This window comes from Perna viridis, chromosome 8 (genome assembly GCF_037379345.1).
Source record: "Perna viridis isolate PV_CMFRI_1.1 ecotype Kerala chromosome 8, ASM3737934v1, whole genome shotgun sequence".
NCBI classification, from domain to species: Eukaryota; Metazoa; Mollusca; class Bivalvia; order Mytilida; family Mytilidae; genus Perna; species Perna viridis.
The window spans coordinates 32074141-32084477 of NC_142452.1; the positions used below are offsets into that span (position 1 = coordinate 32074141).

General features: G+C 33.3%; 1 long non-coding RNA gene across 1 annotated transcript; it reads left to right on the forward strand.

Moving 5' to 3' along the window:
* Positions 1–4850: 4850 nt before the first annotated feature.
* Positions 4851–7200, forward strand: LOC148610255 (uncharacterized). Its single transcript, XR_015914632.1, has 3 exons — positions 4851–4985; positions 6299–6447; positions 7148–7200. It is a non-coding gene; the product is annotated as an uncharacterized LOC148610255 (long non-coding RNA).
* The last annotated feature ends 3137 nt before the right edge of the window (positions 7201–10337 follow it).

Below are 10337 nucleotides of genomic sequence, written 5' to 3' on the forward strand. Positions count from 1 at the left end.
CTAGAAAAAGGGGGGATGGGTAGGGTCGGGCAATTTAGCCTCCTAGGGCGGAGCGCAAAGGTTCCTACTCCTATCGAATACCACAGCAGGGTTCTTTAACGTGCGAGGAACGTGACATCTTTTCCAACACAATGCACCACTATGGTTTGCGGTCAGATTTCCCGTATTATAGCCTGACAACCCCTGCATGTAACACCCCTGGGGTACCCCATTCCACCACCTGGGGCACACATCCCAGTTGCTCTGTGGGCAGAGCGCCTAGCCCCCGGCTAGGTTTCTGAGCACTATTTAGTCGCTTTTACGACAAACTTAGCGCTGCAGCAGACCTATTCATTTGACACCCGGACCTGCACGTGGCCGCCTTCGTGTGAGAGAAACCGTATCATATGTCATAACTTTTCAATATGGGGCAGCTGCAATTTATTGCTTTTTGAAACATAAACTTGACAGTATACAATAACATATCAATTAAGCAGTGACTAAATTTCACCAACAGATTAAAGTTTGGTAACAACAATTTATTTCATGACTTTTTGTGATATATGGTTGTTATCGTTCTTTATTTCACACGGAACACACGATCTTTCAGATTGAATTACAAACTAGGTGTCATAAAAAAATACCAGCTAATTTTTTTTCTACACACATTCTGTTTATGTTCTATATTCACCGAAATTATTATTGCACAATCCTTATTGATTCTGGATATTATCCAGTGGCTTATCCGATATTTTTTATAAGTAAGCCGATAATTGTTGAAAGTATCCCAGTTATGACATAAACCACCACACATATACGTCTATTGGTTCGTTTGTTGTCACATATTTGTTTCCCTGAAAATATTTTAGAGAAAGCGCCATGGTTTCTCTTCAAAACAATAATTAAGTAGCACTCTAGCTTAGAATCATGCAAAATGTGATTCATGGGTAAAAAGCCTACATATTTTTATTTTTGATATTTTGCTTGAATTGCAGTAATAAACAAAAATTAATCTGCAGTTTTTCATATAACCCGTACTCTGAGGGGATAAAACATATATAGAATGCACTGTAGATTTCAAAATTAAGGGAGGTAACTCTGTAAATGACACTCAAATACAATAGAATCTATTGGTTTGCCATATTATTTATCTCCTGAGAGCAGGCAGATTTGAATGAATAATTACACCTTTCATAGTATAAACCTATAAAACAACTTAATTACAAAAATAAAAAATATGTAACCTTTTCTGGGGTGTATCACATTTTTTTTTCAGATTTTGCATGATGCTTACAAAGACAGCTACTTAAGTACTTTGAAACGAAGAAATATTCGTTAAGTTCGAAATGTGTGTGAACATACACAATGTAGTATATTCACAATTCAGATATCATTATTCTTTTAAATTACTTTTAATATATCGAATCTGTATGATAAAGACTAACTGGAAGACTCCAAACAGATTCAAACACCTTGTTCGCATTGTAAATAGCAAATAAAATACAAGTGACAAGAATTTAAGACAGAACATTAATGAATAAGCTGAAAATTGCCTTCTCGGTTGAAACTGAGAAGGCAATTTTCAGCTTATTCATAATTAACCGAAATAATATATGCGTGAAAGGTAGACACATTTCTCTTGTTTTTAATGAAAGCCCTGCCGTCATATGATATTGGGTATAAGTCTTGATTTGCTACTGTAGCGGAGTTCGTCTTACTCTTAGCCACGCCACAATACGGGGCACGGAGGACTGTAGCATTTACTGTGACAACCGAAGCATACAGGGCTAGACTACTTTTTCTCATCTGGCCGTATCATGTACACAAAATTATTGTGACTGTTGATATTCCGTCATTTTATGAGCGACTCAGCGGATGTTCCTAGAAAAGCAGAGGACATTTACCCTACCGGTGCACCTGGTCTGATCCCAGTCTTTGGTGGAATCCGAGTTGCTCATTCACTTTTGCTTCTTTGTACGTGATATCTTGGTTATTTCGTGTTCTTTGTTGCGTATATCTGTTTTCACTGTCATTCCCATAGCGATATATTTGTTCAGACAGAATTTCAAAATGTCTGCTCACATCATGCATATATAATCAAATTTGTTGGAAATGAGTGGTGAAATAAGTTCAACATTTCAACAAACGTTAAAGTATCTAGTGTTAATTCTATATAATATAAATTTATTTGAGATCGTTAACCACCAATTATAACCCGTATATGAATGAATTGAATTCATTTAGACAATATTTGTGATAATACCTTTCTCAAAATGGCCCTTTTGGTTCATTTCAAGCTGTTCTCTCACATAATTAGTGTCAACACATTTGTAGATTAAATCTTAATTATAAGGTATATGTATAAAAGCTGTACCGTAAGTAGTAAACAATATTACTTGGATGAAAACATTTTCGGAATGACATTCACGTACTTCGTTGGTCTTGTTTGCTTGGCAGTTGCGGTGAAGGCGATGCCGTCAACACAAAATAACGTAAAACCTTTCCAAGGTAAGAGATATAACTCAATATCATTTTCAAGGTCGCCCTCTGGCACTGATAAATCTTCATTTGGTCAGAAACCACAATGCACACACATACACACACACAAATATATATATATATATATATATATACGTCTCAGAATGTGACGACTCTATTCGCTACTCTGCTCCATCGGATCAAATTGATACAGGGAAGATATGTAAACGTATAGAAAGGTCTGAAAAATTCCCAACGATGTTAGAACTGTCAAATTTGTGATGCAAATGTTTGGTCGTTCCCTCCGCAGGACTCGAACTCGTACCGCTGTGTCATCTATGGCAACACCGCCTGCACAAAGTCCAGCGCCCTAGACCACTCGACCAGCTAGGCTATTCCATCAGATGAATGGGAACCAATTATTTCACCGGGTCACAGTTTTCCACTGTTGTCTACCGCAAAAGTGACATTTTAAGAGCAACTCGGCAGGTGATTCTAGAAAAGTAGAGGACGCTTATGATACCGATGCACCTGGGCAATGTTCCAAGTTTTTATTGTAGTGTGGGTTGTTCATTTACTTCTTATGTGTGTGCTATTTTGGCTATGTCACTTTCTTTGTTGTGTGTTTCTCTTTTCTTGGTCTAGTCGTAATCTCAGGAATTTATTTTTGGTAATCGAAAACTGGTTCCATTGATTTTCGAAATTGTTGCGTGCCCTTGGGAAAAGGAATACGCGAGACGTAAGTTAAAGCAAGGAGAAAGGTGTTATATTATAACTATATGGCTGTGATATGTGTTTACTTGTAGAAATTCGTGCGATTGGTTTTTGGTTTAGAATTGGATTTTTTTCTAGGTCGGATCAGACATGTCAATTTTTATTCTCTAGTTGAAAACTAATCTTTCTCTGAAAAGTAATCTTTAAAATTGATCTCAAAATAAAGAGGAGGGTACCCATGGACCGAAATAGTATATGGCACATGTCAAATTTTGTTTCCAAAGCAAGTTCATCCATTTAAGATTAAAAAAAAATGATTGTTTGTTTTGTAAATTACATCAAGGTAAGAATGACAAAAACACGTAGACAACAACCCAAACTCTGAAATCAAGTAAAAATAAATCATTCATCCCGTGCATAATTCACTCAACTTTCAACATATAATATGAGTTACCAACTTTTGATAGAGAAAAGTCCATGTTATCTCTAAAATCATAATGAGTTTAATAATACATTATAACAAACATTGGTGGGATTAAACATTCTCTTTATCACCAGTGTCGTAGAATCTACATAAGCAGTGATAAAACAACAACATTTATGTATTTTACAGAGTTATTAAGAACAACAGATGAATGTGTTAATGTATATAACGATGTTGCTTGTATGGGGTTGAAGAGCCTTTGTTCAGAAGAAGATGTATCATCAATGTGCTGCAGGACGTGCAACAATGAAATGAAGGAGAAATGGATTAAGCCAAAAGGTAGACTTCTTTCCCTTATTTTCGGTTTTTATGTATTTTTTTATGTGGATTTTGAATTACTTGAATCAACCTATTGATGTCACTTTGGTATATTTTTGCCAATGTTTGACATATTGTATTTGTTTTTAAATGTGTAATATTTTTTTCCACAGTGGTCAGATTTTAAAGGGGGGGGGGTGGAGGTTGTGATTACGCCAAAGTACATTTTGCGCCTGTACCAAGTCAGGGATATCTGGCATCTATATATCTATATATTTTATGAGTATAAGGGCATTTTTTTTTCGCTGTACCTGAGAATGTATAATGGTGTTTTGGGGCCAAACTGCAGCCGCCTGCCCTGTGGTATTAAGGTTTCCTTGTCGTTCATTGATGACCAACGGATGGCCTTGGGCTGACATTTTTATCCCGGTATCCCGGTGAATTTGTTGTCCCTTTGACATATGCCCTATTCTAGTATATTTATAGAAATAGTAATAACTGTTATAAATCACCATCGACATTTGTGGTAACATTTACAAAAAAAACCTGAAAATAAAACGACGATAACAGACAACAAAAACAAAACAAAACCAAAAATAAAACGAAATAAAAGACGTAAGTTACAAATTTTTATATGTGCATGGTCAATGATAAAAAATTTCCGTAAGGCTTGCATCACCGGGTATTCATTCCACTGTTGGGATTATTTGAACGTCGTAAACGCTTTTAAAGCATATCCGTCATAAATACGGTATCTTGCCCTAACAAAATTGATATAAATGTATATGAAAATGTGTAAAAATGTGGAAAAATATATATATGCTACCAATAGCTTTTCTACATGGACACTCTCTAAATAAATGATATAACACATACAGCATTATTTTTACATAAAACAGCCCAATTTATATGTATTTAACAGAGTTATTAAGAACAACAGATGAATGTGTGAATGTATATAACGATGTTGCTTGTATGGGGTTGAAGGGCCTTTGTTCAGAAGAGGATGTATCATCAATGTGCTGCAGGACGTGCAACAATGAAATGAAGGAGAAGAGGATTAAAACGAAAGGTAAGTTTGAAATAATCATCGAAACCACAGCCTGTATATTGTTGATATTTACAATATTCAGTATTAAAACTTAAATGATGCATTCATTCAATCAAGTATGGGTTATTTGACTAAAAGTTATTCCTTTTGGGTGTTTTCAATGCTGACGCTTCGGTATTGTTTGCCAATATTTGGACCAATTTTAACGCAAACAACACTTTAACAAATCCCCATAAACAACAACTTCGGTAAAATAAAAACGTATTATACTTTTCCCGTGTTTCTCTGAATTTAAAATTTTGTTACTCTATATCCCACCACATTCGTGACATTTTTATTTTCGAAAAGGCAGGCGCTTCAATGTACACCCGATGTTATTTAAGTAATGATTGTTATGTTTTCTGTCCACGGAGACATAACCTCAATCACGGTGTTTTTAATAAATAACATACGTAGCATGTTATTTTCAAGTGTGCACCATGGACTTTGATTGAAGTATCTCAATTAAAACAAAACTTGGCTTATGAGATAATGGACTAACTTTTTTTATCCAATCAGAAAGGATGTCACAACTGAAATTGAATTATGATATTGTAATATTAAGACAAATTGTGATAGCATGATATTAGCGATGATTAGTGAATAAACGTGTTTATTTTTAGCACTATCAAACCAGAAACTTCACAGCTTTTATATGTTGTGATACGTCATCAGTTACACATCAGATAGAAATACCAGAATTTAAAGAAACATTATGAGTAGGTCAACGAACGAGATTAATCTTGTGAACAGCTCTAGTGCTTAAATGTGATAACCTTGCTTTGATAGCAGGAATTCTATAATCAAGCTGTTCACAAGATTTTCATGATAGAATTCTTACAAAGCCATTTGATTAATAAATTTTCCCTAAGTTTAAAAATGGTATGCCATATCAAAGAAAATAATTTTGAACGGCATAGTCTTGACGTCTTTGATTATATTTTGGCATACAATGTCTGGGTCGGGATCTGGGGGCATCCCGTAGTGAACTTCGTGCACATTTTTTCGTTTTCTATTTTTATTTTTATTATGTGTAAATCTGTTTCTCTTTACTATGATATGTAGGTAACACAATGAAACACGAAGGTTAACAATTAAACAGTAGTTGATATTTTGATACCATCGAAAAAATTCTAAGTATTGCAATTTTCTCGAAATCCAAGCTTCACCGTGTAAGATTGAGATCAGACAGAATATGTGTTCATATTATTTGGAATGCATTCTATTTTATACGCTTAAACCAAATATAAGAATGAAGTATTTATAATACAACTTGAAAACTATGTATGTTTCAGGGCTTTCCTCTCCTACTTGTGTAGACAGATTGCCCGACGGATTTTGTGCACAAAGAGACGATAATTGTAAAGATTATCATTTTAAAAATATGTGCTGTGCAACATGTAGCAATCTACCTTAAACTTCTTTTTTTCACTTGGGATTTAACGTACGTATATACTTAAGTATGATTGGTGCAAGTTAATAAACTAACCTGGCAGCCCGGGTAATATTTTTGTTCCACAAATTTCTCTCAAATATAACCCCGGGTCACCATGTACGTCTTCTTTTTTTTCATTGGCTGAGCGGATATGACGTTATTTTATTTTATCATTATACGTTCTAATATTCAAATTAAGAAAAAAAAGAAACGTTAAAATATTTCTCTCAAATTACTTATATCATCTTTCGATACAAATGCACAATAATATAGTTAATTTAGATAATTTCGTCTTTGTTTTCAATTTATTTCATAATCGGCAATTTACTCATATATTGTGCATATCCATCGATGGTGATCTGAGTTTGCTTATGATATTGACAGGGAACCAGATTAGTAAATAAACGTGCAGTTGTATCCTGATGCATAATGGGAAGATAATACGTGAATTTACTTAATATTTCGTGCGCTTTTAGGTGGTACTTTGTATAAAGGATTACTACAAGATCACAGTTTAAAGGAACGTTTGTTGAAAACTTAATATGTCAAGAGTTTACGCACATATTGGGCATTTTTATTTCCATTTTATCGAAATTGTAAAAGAAATTTGTTTTTTTTTTGTTTAGAGGAGACCTAAGTAAGATTATTCTCACAAATATGTCAAAACAGTATGAGTGGTAATGCTTTAAATTGCTTTTATTTTTTACAGATCTAAAGACTGCATCAAAGATTAACCATCTGATTAAAGCTATTGTTATTCTACTTTTAAGTTTTGTTCTGTCAATGTCATGACAGTTTGGAAACATACTGAATTTGCCACAATTCTTACTATCAAAAATTCAAAAGTAGCATCATATCAATACAGTCCAAAATATTTAAGATACAGTGATGAATCATAAATAGTTTACATTGTAGATTTTATTTGTATATTTTGTTTACTGTACACATGGGACTGCAAAATGAAATTGAAAAAAAAAAAAGAAAAAAAACAATAACTTTCATGATCTTAAAAAAATCAAATGTTGCTTTTTATTATATCTGTGTTTAATCGATTGTTCCCGTAATATTTAATTTCGATAATTCACACTGTGAAATAAATTCGGTAACTTTACTTTTTTATATCAATCCGTAAAAAATCATGTTTGAAATAGCGATGAATAATGAAGAAAATCTTTTAAAAAATATGGTAATCAATAAGTTATAGTGAATAAAAATCTATATATGATCATTCATGCCCAGTTCGTTACTTCTAGGCGTTCTTCTGCAGTTGTGATAATATTTTGGTTATATTCTTTCTTTTAAAAAAGGAATCCTATTATTAATCACAGCACTAGATTAAAAGTAAATTGTTAACTTAAGAAAAAAAAAAAATAATAAAAAAAATATATATAAAACAAAATGAAACAAACTAAAAACAAAGAAAAACAACAAAAACAAAAACAAAAACAAAGAAGCAGAAAAAAAAACAAAACAAAAACAACGAAACAGAAAAAAAACAAACAAAACAAAACAAAAACAACGAAACAGAAAAACTAAAAAACAAAACCAGGGTAAGGGATGTTTAACAACCAGATGATAATAATAAAAGAATAAACAGTGTCGAATATCAAATGTTATTGATTGTGACTGAAATTAATCACTTTTCTATATTCATGCTTATGTCTTGAAGATACAGAAGGTAAAAATAATAACATTTAACCAAAACATGTATCCAATATGCGATTCTTTATGACAGGGAGGTAGCATTTGATCTCTATGGCTGGCTTGGAGCCCAAATAATTAGGGCCACTCGTGAAGCTGATGAAGGACCATATTGAAAATACACTATCACATGCACTTTTTCTATGTTTATTGTGTGTTAGTAATTGTTTCAAGCTGAATTAAGGTTTTTGTAATTGAGATACAGTTATGTGCCGTAGGGCTTTCACTTTCTTTTTATAACTCGAGGTTAATTACAAGTAACTTGATACATACATAACTCTTTAAATCAAAACAATTAAGTTCTGAACATTGCACAGAAGAGAAGCAACCTATATTATATGCAATAATATTCTGTTGCATGCAACTAGTTGTGTTGCTACAAGATTGAAGTCATCACTACAGAAGTTTTATGGTCGTCATCATGAACTCGTGGATCGTTATGGTGTATCCATCAGCACCATGAAAACTGATGTATTCAACGGGTCATGGTTTTCCTTTCCTCTTTTGTCTACCCCGGACTTGACTTTTTATGAGCAACTCGGCGGGTATTTATAGAAAAGCAGAGGACGCTTACCCTACCGGTGCACCTGGTCCATGCTCCCAGTTTTTATTGGAGTCCGAGTTGCTAATTTAGTTTTGTTACTTTATATGTATGATTTTAGTTACTTTATGTTCTTTGTTGTTTATGTCTGTTTTCCATGTCTGGTCTTTGTCCCTGGATTACATTCCTTTGATTACGGCTGTAACCTTGGTTCCCTTGATTACTCTTTCGGAATAAACAAATATAGAAATTCGTTTGCAGTATTATATGACTGTCGGGGAAACAAGATTAAGTAGAAATACCCAATGTTTAAACGAAAAACTGTGTATGAAACAAACACTCTGAGAAAACGGACATGCTGACATACAACAACAAATACAACAGCGTATAACCTGGTTCCAAAAAATACCTTATGAGGTCCTCATAAAGGTCTGAACTGAACGTAAAATATGGGCAGTTCCAGTTTTACAAACAAAAATCATGTTTATTTTGTTTAGAGCGTTTTTCTTCTATAGTGTGGAAACTACATGTCAGTATTGAAAAAAAAGGTAAGTTGCTTCAGAGTAACACTTCAAGTATTATTGTTAAATGAGATATACTGTCATCGGAATCCGCCATCTATTATGTCTTAAAATATGCAATTTTAGAATGATTTGGAAGCCAATAACTTGAAATGTATTTTACTTTGCATTATGTCTATACAAAAAAAATAGTTAAAAGTTTTAGACTAGTATACGTGCGGTAAGTTCAAAGCAGAATCAAACCGTAAAGATATTACTGAAAACCATGGTAATTTGAAATAGTGTCATCTTTATATAACCCGATATACCTTTATCTAACAGCTTATCGAATTTAAGATATATCCGCTGATTGAATTAGTATGAATAACACACCCTGTCTCTCGTATCAAATCGGTACTGCGAATGGTCTACAAAAATCTATATATTTGGTGAAACACTTGCATTTAGAGTCGGTTAATCTTATTCTTTACAACCGAAGGAAAGGTATTGCTTTTAAGCATTTCATCACAGTTTGCCTGCAACCAGTTATTTATTGAAAACACATTAACTAGCAGATGATACACGTATTTTTGGAACAGAAAAAAAAACACTTCAGTTTGGCCGAGAAGCCGAAAATCATTGATTGTTCACAACAGTTACAACCATAGGTATGTGAGGTCATCATTTTGCATGTTGTTTTAAAACCGAAGAATAATATTAATCAAGTTGAACAAAATGATATTGCAAAATAAGAGAGAGAAAAATTACTAATAATGTATTTAATGAATGTTCACATAATTTCGATAAATTTGATTTGAGAACTTCCTGTAAACATGTTTGTTAGATTTTGATATTTATATGTATTTGGTTCTGATGCCGCGGATGAGATGATTCCCTTGATGCAGAAGAATCTGCAATATTGATATGAGCGATGGTTTTGTATTTGTTGATGTGTATACATTATATCGCTTTTTGTTCTTTTTAGGCAGGCCATGGATATTGACATTATGCAGAATATGATCAAAACCATCCAAGGAGTGCTAAGTCTAACTGAACAACATAAACAACGATATTTATTTTCACTGGAAACTGTATTGACGCCATTACAAATTTTTGTCTACACTTATATTTTCCCACCGCTATGCCTTTTATGTATA